This window comes from Papaver somniferum, chromosome 9, assembly GCF_003573695.1.
Source record: "Papaver somniferum cultivar HN1 chromosome 9, ASM357369v1, whole genome shotgun sequence".
In the NCBI taxonomy this organism is placed as follows: Eukaryota; Viridiplantae; Streptophyta; class Magnoliopsida; order Ranunculales; family Papaveraceae; genus Papaver; species Papaver somniferum.
This window is the reverse complement of record NC_039366.1, coordinates 180,985,665-181,001,598: the sequence shown is the minus strand read 5'-3', so window position 1 is coordinate 181,001,598 and position 15,934 is coordinate 180,985,665. Positions and strand designations below refer to the sequence as shown.

General features: G+C 36.3%; 1 long non-coding RNA gene and 1 other non-coding gene across 27 annotated transcripts; both read right to left on the bottom strand.

Annotated features, from left to right (window-relative positions):
• Window positions 1–5,571: 5,571 nt before the first annotated feature.
• Window positions 5,572–15,368, bottom strand: LOC113310148. Of its 26 annotated transcripts, XR_003340972.1 has the most exons (19): window positions 15,183–15,368; window positions 14,751–14,922; window positions 14,581–14,659; window positions 14,355–14,469; window positions 13,723–14,221; window positions 13,554–13,593; window positions 12,490–12,552; window positions 11,333–12,291; window positions 11,164–11,227; window positions 9,803–10,946; window positions 9,257–9,586; window positions 8,951–9,078; window positions 8,615–8,757; window positions 8,444–8,535; window positions 8,132–8,164; window positions 7,931–8,026; window positions 7,086–7,794; window positions 6,746–6,830; window positions 5,572–5,618 (listed from the first exon to the last, which is right to left on the bottom strand). It is a non-coding gene; the product is annotated as an uncharacterized LOC113310148 (long non-coding RNA). The 26 variants fall into 26 exon arrangements; XR_003340973.1 differs by having other exon boundaries at window positions 7,931–8,164; window positions 8,693–8,821; XR_003340956.1 differs by having other exon boundaries at window positions 7,086–7,369; window positions 7,658–7,794; window positions 7,931–8,164; window positions 8,444–8,757.
• Window positions 5,967–6,039, bottom strand: TRNAE-CUC. The gene has a single exon. It is a non-coding gene; the product is annotated as a tRNA-Glu (tRNA).
• Window positions 15,369–15,934: the final 566 nt, after the last annotated feature.

The window sequence follows — 15,934 nt, the reverse complement described above, 5'->3', positions numbered from 1 at the left end:
ATGAGGCTATACATGTATTGGTAGATCGTGCGCGTGCAAGTTTCTTATCACTATGTGAATTGTGCTAGAATCAGGGTGCCTAAATATCTAGACTAAGAATCCTTATGTTTACATACATGCACAAGAGTCAACATTTCAAGGTAAATGAGCTCCATTTTTATGTTGTTGTTTTTTTTTCGAATTTTTTTATTTTTTATTTTATTTTTTCAAAAAAAAAGAGTTTTGTTTTCAATTATGCCATGTTATCAAAGTATCTACTTTTCACCCCCAAACCTAAACTAAACATTGTCCTCAATGTTTCAGAAGATAAACATGATTATAACACATACCATGAGAACGATGCTAAGTGTAGAAAAAGGAAAGAGATTACCGGATATTGGCGAAAGCAAGTTCTGAACTCCATTATTCAAGGCGAAACCCAACAGTAACTCAACTGAATTCACATTGGGTTAGCACATTATATACAAGAAACATATGATTCCACTAAACATTACCTACCAGATTATATACAAACAATTCACTATATACATACAGTCTAAAGAGTTGAGGATCAACCCAAAAGACAAAGTGTTGAAACATAGACAGTTTCAAACAACTATAGTTGGACTGAAATGCGAGTGAGAGTGAAAAACCAAATGAGCTACCCCTAAACCTGGATTTTACACTAGATATACTATTGGATACAAAATCTCGCAGTTTTGGGGGTTCATCATGCACAAGGTCTAACTCGAAATGGATTTTGCTAGGGACGGGCAAACATGCATATTCCAACTGTGGCTCCTTAAAGGTATTGTATTTAGATGCAAAATAGTCCAAGAGGACTTGGGAGGCACGCAGTTCCATGCCTAGATTAGGTATTCTCAGAAAAGTTGGTTTTACAATATTGTTACAAACCAAATCTAGGTTGGGTGGAAGGCTATCAGATTGTGACTTAAGTAGGAAGGTGACATCTAAGTTTCTCACATGCATGAGATCAAGAGTACCAATATTATCAGTCACATCAGCATTTTCTAAGTCATAATCAAGTTGTGTAGCATGTTTATCATCACAAAACAATTGCACAAGTCCAAATTCAGAATCATGGTTATCCGAAATATCCAAATCAGCATCAAAAGAAGCAATATATTGTGGCTTAAGTATGGAATCAGACACATCAACTATATTTTCATGCATAGGATCATTAGTGTCAACAGAAGATTCAATATTACCTAAGTCATGCTCTTCACAGGATAACTGCACAATATCTAAATTAGTAGCCTCATCACATGTATATGGAATACTAGAAGAAACATCATTCATGAAGGTCGGGGTAGAAAAGCCTAATGTATTTGAACCCAACATTTTCAGCATAGACATGTTCTTCTAACATAACATCATCATCATCATCATCATCATCATAAATACATGAAAATCCTACTTTGTCAAAACCATTAGTGTTTTTCGTCCATACATCTGCCTCTAAAATAGGTGAATATGGATTGACATTTTCAGCAATAGGGTATGAAACACTATATCCAGAATTAAGCTCATTGGGAAAATCAACGTCTGACTCATGGTGATTACCCAGATCATGTGGCATGGTCCTAGTTTCCCTATAGGTTTCCCACTGATGGGTTTTCTCTGCAACTTCAGCTAGAAATGACCATGCATCGTCCACAGTTTTATCAATGAACTCACCATTACACATAGATTCAACCAAGGCTCGAGACTTAAAGTCTAGTCTCTCATAAAGAATCGCGACCAATCTCCACTTCTCAAGGCCATGGTGAGGACACTCAAACAACAAATCATTAAACCGTTCAAAATAATGAAAAAGTGTCTCTCCATCTAACTGGACAAAACAATTAATACTTTGACGAATAGAGATGGTCCTATGATGGGGAAAGAATTTTTTGACAAATTGATTTGTGAGTTGGTCCCAAGTGGTGATTGACTGCGGTCTCAGACTGTAAAACCATGTTTTAGCCCTTTCCTTTAAAGAAAATGTAAACAAACGCAATTTCAAAGAGTCTTCAGACATATAGTCAGGTTGTATAGCCCGGACAATTTGTTCAAACTCTCTTACATGATTATAGGGATTCTCAGAATCGAACCCTCGAAATATAGGAAGTATTTGTATCATGCTTGCGTTTAGTTCAAATGGGCCATCAGTCTGGGGTAAGACGATACATGATAACTGACTTATTCTGTTAGAGTACATGTATTCATGGAGACTACGGGGTTTATTCACATACTCGCCCATTGTTTTCAGAAAAATTTGGTTTTGATGGGTTTTGAAATTTTTTGGATTTGTTGGGTTTTGAAAAGAAAATTTGGTTTGAATATGGGAGAAAAATTTTGGTTATTGGGAGCAAATTTGGTTTTAAAATTGGGAGCAAGCCCACATTGGTGGAGCAAAGCTTTGGTTTTGAATTAGGAGCAAAATTTTGGTTTGAATATGGGAGAAATTTTTGGTTTTGTTGGGTTTTGAAACTTTTGGTTTCAAAATGTGAGAAATTTGAGCAAGGCCCACTTTTGGTTTTGAAAAGAAGCCCAAAAGCTTTTTTGAAAACTTTGAACTATTGGGTCTTTAAAAGTTTGTACTTTAAAGCCCACTGTTGGGAGTTGGAAGGAAGCCCTGGTTTTGAAGCCCACTGTTGGGTTTTGAGAAGTGGGTTTTAAAAAGTTTGTGAAGTGAAGCCCATTTGGGGCTTTAAAAACTACTCAAATTTTGAAACAAAAGTTTTTACAAGCCCACAAATAATCAAAGTTACAAGCCCAAAGAAAATACAAGCCCAACTGTTGGGTTTAATATTACAAGCCCAGAATTCAAAAATATAAACCCAACAGACAATTGGGCTTTCCTACTGGGTTTAGGCTTACCTGATTTTTGGAGGGAAGCCCAGTTGGGCTTTTTATCCCTTTTTTGTTGCACAAGCCCGGTTGGGCTTTGATCTTAATCTTTACAGCACAGCCCAGCAACAGAACTAGCTAGCCCACTTCTTCTTAGCTCTTCCAATAGCAGCCCAGCAACAACTTGTAACACCAAACCCAATAAACTGGGTTGTATGCTTTGGTTGTTGTAGCAGCAACTCACAGTTCACAAGCTCCTGCTCCTTTCCCTTTTCTCCCAGCCTTGGAAGCAACAATGTTGCAGGCCTGTTCAGCAGTAACTCAACAGCAGCAAGAGCCACAGCAGCACCAGCAGCAGCCGGGCTACACAGCACTCAGCAGCAGCAGCTGGCAGCAGTAACAGGCAGCAGCACAACAGCACAAGCTTCTTCCTCAGCAGCACCACAGGTACCTAGTGGCTCAAAGAAGCTTGTCAGAACCTTCACATATGGAAGTTCAGTTGTGTGTAGGAAAAAGAAACAAGCAAAATTACACTAAGATGCTTACAAAGCTACATAAAACTACTACACTAAGATGCTTATCAGAAAAGTTACAGCTACTACGTGGGTTTAAGCTACATATGCTATGCAAGATATGCAAGTTACACTAAGATGCAGTTACACAGCAAGAACTAGCTAAGAACTAGCTCATAAAAGCAATGAAGATGAACAAGCTAAGATGAACATGTTAATGCAAAACAATATGCAGACAAGTTAGTATGCAGAACAGCAAAGATGATGCAAGTAAGATGAATATGCAAGAATCAGGCACAACACTTAGTTAAAAGATGCAAGAATAGCACTAAGCTAAAAGATGCAAAGAACAAGACAGCAAGTGAGCTTAAACTAAATGCACAACAAGTAAGAAGAACAACAAGTATGCTTACACTAAATGCACAGCAAGATGCAGGAACTAAGATGCACATGAACTAAGATATAGGGACTAAGATGCACAACAAAACTACACAGCTATAATAGAAATTAGCCCAGAAAACAGTTAGGACAACAGTTCAACTACACAACAGCCAAGTCCCCGGCAGCGGCGCCAAAAACTTGGTAGGACTTGAAAGAAGCCTACGACTATGCCTAACTGCAAGTGCACAGTGTCACAATGGAACACAGGGCAAGCACAGGTTGATCCACAGGGACAAGGTGGGTGTAGATTTGAAACTATGGTCTCACTTAAACTGATTCTAAACAAGAAAGAGTAACCAAAATGGGGGTTGTTTTGATGTGTCGATACGACAAGGTGTTGGTAAGGATTACAACAGAAAATAAATAAAAGTAAAACATGCAAATAACACAGGAACACTGAGAATGAAGGTACTAGGATTGTCGAATCCACCATTAACTCATACTATGTATTCAACTGATTATGATACTCTTGTCCTTTTAACAGATAAGGTAGAGGTGTCAAGTCTATTACTTACCTAAGGTGTTTCACCAATGGATGATTCAATCACAACTAAAATATCAATCCGGAGCACTAACTGTCTAATTAAGCACAACTAGTCAAGGGATTAACAATAGTCTCTAAAGCATGAGCTGCAGCATAATCAACACAATTTTATCCTGACTACAATGGCTACATGGCATACACTGTGAAAGCAAAGCATTGACGTACTAAGATTGAAACTATCCTAACAGTTTAAGCATTCAAGAGCAACACAATTAGTATGAATAACACAGCAGAAAGCTAACGTTTCATCTCAACCTTAGCTTAGTGAACTAAAACATGATCAAATTATACTACTGGATGAAACAGATGAAATAGTAAAATTACAGAACACTAAGAGCTTGGTGCTCCGGCTAGCCCGGGCATACCCACACACACACAATACCATGTTCTATTTATACCCAAAATTAGGGTTCTTAACAGTTTCCCCCAAAATTCCCAAATTAGGGTTTACATTGAAAATTAAAATTAAAGCTCACCCGTCTCTGCTTTTGTTGTCTCCCCCTCGACCCATGTCTTGTCTTCCTTCTCTGCTACTCCTCCTGCTCCAATTGTCGCCTATGATGCTCTAATTGTTCCCTAACTCGAGTTGTTTATTCACCCCAAACCTAGGGTTCAGTGGTTGTGAGATGAGTAAAAGAACTAGGCTAGGGAGATGGTGGAGATGTTTGGAATGATTTGATGGAGATGGTGGCAGTGAACATCGGGTTCTGGTGGTGGCAGTGATGGCAGGAGATGGTGGTGGCGGAAGTTGCAGGTGATAGGGAAGAGAGGAATTTGGGGAGAAGAGGTCGATGAAGAATGGGTTAGGGGCTGTTTGGTTTGTGGTGTAGGTGTTTGGCGTTTGGGTGTTGAGCGGGAGTAGCGAATTTTGATGCACAGCGAGTAAAGAGCGTTGGATGATCCCATATAGATTGAATCGAACGGCTACGATGGAGAGGTATGTAGCGACCGTTGGATTATGAGATACAACAAAACTGACGGCTTCAGATGGAGTTAGGTACTATGGTGTTTGACAGGAGCTTCGGATTTTGATGCACAATGATGAGGTGGCCGTTGGATGATGAGATGGATCCAATCTGACGGCTCTCATGGAAATGGGTATGGATAATGGAAATGGGTTTGGGTAAGGGTTTTGGGCCTTGGGTATCTTTAAGAACAATTCTTCCTCTTCAAGCCCACTTTTAATTGATCCCGCTCTTGCAAACATCAATCTTCGCTGCCTTCTACGGGAGTGTTTGCCGTTTCTTTGCTCTTTTCGCTCCGTGAGTTAACCAGGCTTTATTTAGTACCTAAAAATGCAAAATTAATTGAGAAAAGTATTTATTCTTGAAAACAACGAAAACACAGAATATGGGATAAAATGGAGCGTTAGTGCACGAATGATGAGTTAAATGCCAATAAAAAGGTGCAAATATATACAATATTTGGCACTCATCACTACACTGCACCCATGAGTAGTATCATTGCTTTGAAAGACTTCACAGAGAATTTGAATTAGCTTGTTCTATTCAGATGCTTCTCATGTACCGAGATGACATACGACACCCCTCATGATCCCATAAATGTGTTGCACTACGTAATGAAGAGTTAATATTGACAACAGAAGCATATGAGGTCCTAGCCTACTCAAATAACAATGCCATATGTGGGAGTCGAACCCACAACTACATGGTTGAGAACCATGTGCTCTTCCATTTGAGCTAAGACAGCAAGTAAAGTGATTACATGAATTGTGCTTAACATACTATCCAAGAGTAATTTAGAGTAAGGTTTCAAAAAGGATCAGCGGGATTCTAAAGAAAGAAACCCACGACAACATTATATTAATGAAGCTGCAATTACTTCGTCATATATTTCCTCCGTTTGATAGACTCCTACTTTACCAAATCCTAGTTCAGAAGGAACCCAAGTTCAATCATGGACACTTACAGATCACAGTGTTTTTTTTTTTCTGAAGCGTAACATATTGTAAGTAATTGATAATCCAAAGAGATCAGTCATAGAAAGAAACTTTACTAATGGTTGAAGCCGATTTTTTTTTTTATTTTTGTTTTAGTAAACTGTAAGTTCTTATTTGTTTTTTCCTCTAATAAAAATACTTAAATTTTTGTAGATATTGTATTATTAAGCCATGGCCATGACCAAGATCCAAATTAGACAACAAAGACCTAAACAGGGGATACAAAACAATAAAATAAAAAACACTACCAACAGAAGAGAGACTTGAAAGAAAATAGTTATAGAACATGAATTGAAGAAAACAAAATTCTAGAATCATGTTTAAATGGGAAAAATATCTCATTATCCACACCCATAGAGACACGACACGAATATTCAAAGGTATAGGTAACATATGATTCCCCTTTGGCTTTGCACTACATGTATAAGTTTCCTATTTGAAGGTATAGAAGAATACCTGAATAGCTGTTGATTGGGCCAAGCCCATCAAAGGCCTACTCCATGTACGTCTGACAGGGTCTGCATCCTTGAAAATGTTGTATCTATTGGATCCAAATTAAACTAAGTTTTAGACTATCGTAACTACATGAATTCAAAAATTATAGAATACTATTTAGCATACATACATCAATAGAAAGTTAGACCCCTAATTTAGCAGAACTTATGATGTAGCACATATTATATATCATTTGCAGATTCCAATATAAACTGAACACGATTTAAGATGGTAGGTCACAGGCTTATGGATGTTTCACATCCAACCAAACAAAGTATTTTAGCACAAAAGAAGATAATACCTGTCCTAATATTGCAGTGAAACCCCCAATAACAATAATTATTAAGTTTTCACTGGTTCCAATAGATTTAGATCGCTCTTTCTAAGATATAACTTCTTAAAGTAGTTGTATCCATGGCAATACACAACAGTGAAAGATTGCAAATTGTGGGTCCCAAGCCCTTGGAACTATGGAATAACTTGTAGTAAATGCTTCACATATGACATCAAAGAGGTTCCTACAAAGGTCATCCACCGCAAGTATAAACAGTCTACGAAGAGTGCTGCAAGTTGTTCTCCTGTAAACTAATTCACAAAACAATGGTACTCGTGGACGTCAGGATTTAAGAATACACAAATAAAAAATTTATTTAGAAGCTTAAATGCGAGACTATGTAACCTGTTGAACAATGTCATAAGAAATAAACAGTTATAATAACGGCACCTAGTCGTGCCATTATCTAATTCGGAATTTTGATCTCGAGTTCCAGCTGCTAAAGCATAATTGTCATTCTTAATTGCTTTTGCAGTTGAGGATTTAAGAATACACTAATAAAAAAAATATTTAGAAGCTTGAATGTGAGACTACGTAACCTGTTGATCAATGTCATAAGACATAAACAGTTCTAATGACGTCACCTCGTCGTGCCATTATATAATTTGGAATTTTGATCTCAAATTCCAGATGCTAAAGCATAGTTCTCATTCTCAATTTCCTTTGCAGGTTTCAACTGAAAAGATGCAACAGTGAACTATGCAACAGTGAACTTAGAGATTCATGTTTCCTATTATGACCAAGTTAACCTTAGAGATTCTATTCTAGAACAGTTCATAAGTTGAACAAATTAAACAATACCCCCTCCCTACCTGAATTGCATGTACAAACTCAGAAACCCCTTCCAATTTTTTATTTTCTATTAGTCTCAGCATCCCTAATATCCGCAACAAAAACATCATCAGCTCCTACATCAAATCGAATAAATTGAAAGAAGAATACACATGAATACCTTTATACCAAGAGATTGACTTATTACCAACACACACGTTTCAACATTAGAATCCACGTACTTGAGATAGTTCCCTGTGATTCAACATCAATTCCTGTGATGAATAGATAAGAATTTCCATATTAGAAATCTCTAATTCCAGTGACCTTGTACAATAGATACAATCAAAATAGTATACACCCAACTATCAGAAATAGATTTGAACTTTTGTATTAATTTGTTATGCAATGTTTAAATTCATTTGATGGTCATGCTTGCAATGGTTCCGATATTGACTACACAGTTTATGCAAAGAGGCTTGGGGCCAGACAGGTGTTGATTCTGAAGTTCTTAGATTAATTTTGAAGTGGCTAATGAAAAATTACACACATACCTTTGCACAACAACGTTCCTGAAGATAGTGTACTTCACATGCATTCTGTTCGTTTTGACTTCAATCAAAGAGCGGAGCGACAATCATTATTCCTAATAAGAGGATCAAACTATTATCTGGATCGCCTCTATCAACGAAAAAGTGAAGTTATAAAAGAAATAAAGCTTGCACCATCGATAGATCCTCTGGGAACCACCAGTGAACAACAAAAAATATCAGCAACACCCCGATATATGCCCCTTGTACAACCTGAGTAATGAATGCTTTTAATCTCTTCTTTTCAACAGTTCCAATAGGTCTACATGTGCATGCTTCTGAAAACGGGGATTTCACACCACTCAGCATTAGTTGCTTGTGCAAAAAGCATCGACGGAGGGCCTAAAATTAGCGCTTTAAAAATACATATGCATCCAAAAATGAGGCCTTATAAACTACTATAACAACAGCAAAACTTTCTAAATCTTCAAAGAAACAGTATCCACTACTAATTAATACCGAGAAACATACCCCGTTCAACTGCGTAGAGAACCTGGCAACAACAACATATGTTGTTTTTCATATTTTCGAAGTCCATTAGCCGAGATAATCAATAAAAATACAATATAGATGGAATGGCTTGCACATTTATAAAGCACCTGTAAATTACACACATCAGCATTAGTTGTGTCCCATGGCTTGCCCATCCAATTGAAACACTATCATCCAATTTTCATTATATTTAGTTAACTACATATATCAATGCAACACCTAATTCACTCATCCAGTAAATAATACCCAGTGCCCAATACAGTAAGATCGAGAAAAAGTTGTTACCTTACTACTGCAAGCATTCCATAAATAAACACAAATATCCAATCCAAAAGCCTCACCAAGGGACCTGATCTCGGTGCTCTGATGATGCTCAAATACTGATGCCAAATGTGTACTTATGTCTAATTGCTCAAGAGACAAAGTAAATCTCCTCTCTGGACAATCAGGTATATATGAAATAATATAGAAGAAAAAGGAATTTACTCTAAACTAAAATCACAAATTGTTTACAAAGATTTTGAGCATGATAGGTAAAAGTAACCACAATTTCGCAGGTTCAGGCTTATGTTTCCATATAGTAGCTAAGAGAACATCATCCAGTCAACCAAAACCCTAATCACATAAAAACAAACAAAAAGCCGAATCAAAACTTAGCAAATAAAAAATAAAAAAACTGAGACACACAAATCACTTCAGAAAAGTTTCAATTGAAATTGAGTGAGAAACTGGAAGATTTTCTATCGGTGAAGATGAAGAAGAATATAAGGTTGCCATTAATCAATCAAATTCCAAACAACGAATAAAAAAAGCCCCAACAAATTTCAATACCTAATCGGCTTGCTGCATCAATCTGATTACAACAACCCTAAAAAGCTTCGCATATTTCTGATTCGACCTTTACCCGACACAAAACCTGAAAAAAATCAACAAACCGCAAACCAAAAACACAGGCAAATAAAAATTTAAGGTTTTCAGGTGAGGGGAAAAATATTTGTAGATGCAGAGAGAAAGAGCAGAAAAATCCAGTTAGAAAATCCTTTTGTTTTCGAGAAGAAGCTTATTTTAGAGCTCGAGCATCACCCCACCATATCTCTGTTGACCCATTTGGAAAGGAATATCAAGGACTACCTCATTTCATTGCAAAAATGGACGAAGGAAAATGCAAACTGTCCTGTAATGCAATACGAAGCTGAACCACTGGTTATGCTTCCTAAAGGAGCAAAGCCAACTGCAAGATGTCTCTACCACTCTCATTCTCAACATCTGCCGATTCTACCTATAAACATGCCATTTTCATTGTTGTCATCATCATCTACCTGTCACTATCTTCTTCTCTCTTACTTTCAACAGAATCTGTAAAATGGCAGGATTGTAAAGACCTTCTGCCTGGCTAAAACTCAATGTTTTCCAAGTTATTTTGCTGTTTTTTGTTCCACAATACATGGAAAGCTTAATAGTATGTACTGATTTGTTCCACAATACATGGAAAGCTTAATAGTATGTACTGATTTTGAAACTTTAGTTTGAACATATGTATCTCGAACCAAGAAGTATCTACAAAAGCAACATATGACGTTAGGTGATAATCCCACTATTAGATTACATTATTCACGTAACACAGTAGTGAAACAAAAATTTACATTAATAACAGTAATTGAAATTTCTGATCAAAACAAAAAAACGGTAACTGAAATGCTATCGATGTGAGACGTAATTAGAGGAAAACTACATGATTCGAGGTATTTAATTTTCATTGACGTCTAGTATGAAATGGAAGTGTTTTTTTTTAAGCAATGGAAGTTATGTTACACTTTCAGACACACCATGTAAGCTACTCATCAGATGTAACATCTTCAATTGAATTCCCAATCTTTTCGAGATTTAGAATAAAGAAACCTAAAAACAGAAATTTGATTTATAAAACTTTACCAAAATTTTAACCTTTCATCGATTGGACCATATGATATTTTTTCTGCAATAAACATAGATACTTTGGATTAAGATGTAGCTTAAACTTAGAAACAAAAATCTGATGAAATATACCCAGAATTAAATCTGATTAAACACCCATTGTAGAAGCAAAAATTTGCGTGAAGAGAGAAAACGGAATAGCAGAGGCAGCCAGAAAAACCATTCAAACAAAGGTAGACAGAAAAAAATAACTTTTAGGAATTATGCGGATGGTTTACCTTTCAATCACTCTTGTAACATCTTTTTGATTAATTCTTTTCCATCTGCATCGTTTTTCTCAGCCTTAATTAACAGAACAAAAAATATAAAAATAAGCCGACAGATACTAAACGGAAGCTATTGATAAGTTCAATCCCATAAATTAATCCAGATTGGAAAAAAACTGACCTGAATTGGAAAAAGGCTTCTCCTGTGGAGATGGTTTCAGCAGAAATGTGCATTCATAGCTAGATCTCTTATTAGACCACAGTAATCAGCATCCAAAAGTTTGAAGAAACTTCTATTTGAACCATTTATGGTTGAGAGGAGTAAAAGACCTTAGAATTTGCTAAACCCAGAAACCCCAAAACCATATTTTGCAACAATCTTACGAAACTTATTAGAACCATACAAAGGAGTAACTCAATAATTCGAGATAAAAACGAATCAAAACCCTAGATACATATAAGAAATTGATAAATTAGGGTTTGCTGCAATGAATTTCGAGAAACTTACCTCTTCGAAGTACTACGATATCTACCTCTTGAAGTTCTGCAAACCATACAAAAGAATCCTGTCCACCGATTGACTCTTTGATCAAGGAGTCAATTACCACATCTTTGATCAAGGAGTCAATTCCATTCCACTATTCAAGGAATTGTATATAGTGGTTTAGTCTTAATATGCTGATATTCTCAACTGTTTCATCTTTATGCCACGGTAATATATCTTCGTTACTATTCTTTCCCTCTCATTTCTTTTCTGATTTACCCTATACTTACTAATCGATTTGCCAACTATATGAGAGGGTTTTGTTCACATGTTTAATTGATTAAAATGGCCAGTGAAAGCAAGTACATGAGGTTTTTCATCATTATTCATTTGCAAACTATCCGTGTCATTATCACCATCCAGAGAGGTTTCATCATGAAGTACATATGATATACCAAACCGAAAGAAATTTCTTATTCACATCAGTTCTATACAATAAACATCATCATCTATCTATAAGTATACAACAATTAATAAACTATTTTTTCCTGTGTTAATATCACGCTACCTCAAATTTATTCGGTTTGATTCCAGTGATACACGCACAATTGTGGACATATCATTAGGTTCTCCAAGCTCAGTTACAATGGGATGAACTGCAAGAGGAGTATACAAATACATGAGCAGAATTAACAATGAATTGAACTTGCAAAGTCAAACATAATGTTATTTTACCATTATGACTAATTGTAATATTTTTGTTTATCAATATTTTCATGTATGTAGAGATATCCTTCCAATGGGACGTGTGCCCTGCCAAGGAAGTTACTAAATATAGTGCCAAAAAAGCTTACCGTGATCGACATTGTCTATGCATTTCCCTCCTGTTTTGTCCCCTTAAGAATTCCCACCATTTTCTGGTTCAAAATAAATTATGTAAGGAAAGATGCATATCATTGCATAATTTAAATTTGAAAGACTTCAATAATGCTTACCATGATTGCCATTGTCTATGCTTCGCCCAAATATACAGCATAAAGAGAATAATAAAAACCCGTTATACATTAGGAATCCTGAGTCTATCTTAACCATATTTTAGTAACACTATTTAACTCTATATCATTATTTTCCTTGAATTTACAGCTTTCTTCTAGCAACTTTCAAATCCTATCACTTCCTTAGCACCCCTCCCCCCCCCCCCCCCCCCCCCCCCCACCCCACCCCACACACACACACTTCTTTATATGCAGGTACTTCGACATCAGAGGAAACTATGAGCTCTTTATCCTTGTGTCAAACGCTTTTTCATCTCCCTTTCGTACAATACGGTGGTAATAGCTTAATAAGAAAAGTTAAAGTGAATGAAACCAACCTATCCTAATAGAAAACTCTCTCTTATCCTAAATGGTTTTCAAGAAGGCAAACATACAAAAAAAATGTATGAGATCAACCAACCTATCCTAACAGAAAACTCTCTCTTATCCTTAATGGTTTTCAAGAAGGCAAACATACAAAAAAAAAATGTATGAGATCAAGTTGTGTTATTTTATCATTCCAGTGATCATGTTATTATAGAAAGCAAAGTGTATAAAAGGAGAGGGAAGAAAAACAGGAGCATACTTCTATTGACACAGTGTGGTTCTAAATGAACTTTGTTAATACATATACATTGTTAATACAGTGCGGTTCTAAATGAACTATACATTATTGGCTATTTCCTTCTCTTCTTCATTTGTTTGTTGTTAATTTTGAAAAACACACCACTACTAAATTATTTGTAGAAATATTTAAGATTTGCAATGACTTTGGTGCCTGATATGTGCATCCAACCTGGGCATGGTAGTGTTCAACTGTTCATGGTGTGATCATGTATGTTGGGAGCTGCTTCATGTCAAAAATCAGTTACAAAAGTAATTACCTTCAGAGTATCTATGGTGACTCCATCATGCATGCTCCCTCTGAAAAAAATTGCAAATGCAGATACATATTAGTTCACCAAATTTAATACGACTAAGAGATTACAACTTTCTTTTGCATACAGATAAGAAAATTATGACTAAAAAAATATCATATGGGAGATGGATTACCATTAAAGGATCATGAAATTCTGGTGGGAATTAACTTGACATGTCTCAATGGCAATATTAAGTTTATGCGGATTTAAGGGAATGATTCTTCATGTGCCGATCTCTGTTGCCTACTGATACATGTAAATTAAAACCATTAGAGGGGCACATGATTGCGTTCAATGATTGGAGTTCCTGGAGATGTTTGCTCTACCGTTGGTGTTGGGGGTTCTTTATTGAAGGCGTCGTAGATAAACATAAGCAATGATATCTCCTCGGATTAATAAATTAGTTTGCAAGTTAACCCCGCACAACACCATGGGCTCTATTTCCGTGGTAGTGCACCTCTCACAAATCCTCCATGCCATCCATTAGTATTATCCTAGTGGGCCTGCCTCATACTCAATTAATTCCTGTTGGCGAGGAAAAAGTCTAGTCTGTCTCCCTCTACCTTGGTAGTGCAACCCATTTTTGCCTGAAACTGGAATGATGCATGTTGTTGCAGTTACTGGTGGTGCACCTAATACCAATAGACAATCGTTAAACTTTTGTACTTTACATTAGGTACAACCTACAGAACATGACATAATTAATACTACTTTGTGTTATAAATGTATAGTTAATTGGGAACGCCTAAAATCATTGAGTGATACCAATAAGATAAGTAGTATTATCTTAACATATCATAAACGATAACCCCATCGCCATCTCTTAAATTTACTCCATAGGCTTGCATCCAACAATGTTTTACTAATTGTGCAACTCTGCCTGCATGTTACAGAATTGAGTAGTATGTTTCAGAATTGTCAATAAGATTATGCATAATAATGTGTCGATATTGAGTAGTATGTTACAAAATTGAATTGCAGAGAAGATTACCTTTGTCTATTAGACATCAATAACCATCAAAAACCTTCCAAGATGCATAATTAATAATGGTATCTTCACTACGACAAACCTATAAAACACATGATTTTTGAATGTATAAGTAATTCTGAAATCGAAATGCAATTGAAATTGATGGGAAAAAAATAGAGAAATATTTGAACCTGGAATATTTTTTCTGGATTGATTTCTTCATCTGGTTGCAAATATTTGAGCTCAACCCAACTCTTATCATCATCCAAGAACTCTCAAACCCCCATCTTCAATTAACCCATTCTCATTCTTACCGATTCATACACAGTCTCAGCTGCTCTTCCCAAAACCAAACCCTAGATTCTGTAAATTTTCAAATATTTTTGTTTGAATAAAAAAAAATTCAAACAATCCAACATTGATAACATAGAAAGAGATTACAACAGTTACAGAAACAACCACAGACCGAATTAATTTCTCTTCGGCTACAAAACCAAAAGAAAAATCAAACATTCAAAACACAAACAGAGTTCTAGGGTTTGTCCGATCCCCAGGTTATACGCTAAGACCGAAACCAAACAGGCGTAGTTTAATCACGCAATATAGAAGAGATCAGAGCATACCTTGGCAAGATTACGATATTTTAGGTTTGAATTGATAAGCCATTTCCTTTGCCAATAGATCGATCTGCTTGTAAGTATCTCGTTGTTTCTTTTACCAAGTTCTCTGTTGTTTCTTTTCCTAATTGTTTTTCTCCGGTCTCCATTGTCGAGAATTTGAGTTTTTTTGGAGAGGAGAGATGGAAAGAAAAAAACAGACGTCCCATACCTTCCCCGAGAATCACCCCACCATATTTTGTTGACCCACACCCCATCCCGTCACGTAACCGAACTTTCTTGGCCGTCCAAGTCATAGCTCGATCCGGTCGATCCCGACCGCCGGATCAGGGTCCCCGCCAAATCCTGTCCGTCTAATGACTCTCAAATCTCAAAGTCAAACACCACCTTGTTTTCATTATAGTGATTTTCGGACCATACATTTCGGGACTTAACTAGCCATTAGATGTTGCTAGTTCGTTAGGTTCATGCTGCAAGTTGAATTTTCCAAGGTATGTCTGGGAGTTTCTTTTGAGTGCAGGGACGGAGCTAAACACTTTGGGTCTGTTTGTCAGTTTGGGTACGAAATACATTGTCCAGGTTAGAGAATTTCTTGGTTTATCCAAGACTATTATGACAATGGTTATTTTAAATGATATTTGTTTTCCATTGTGGGTTGGTGTAGTATGTTGTTTGTCAAAAGACTTGTATACAAGCTAAAATAATTAATTGAAAAAGAAATAAAAAAACTAAACCATATAATTATCTAGTTTTGAGCA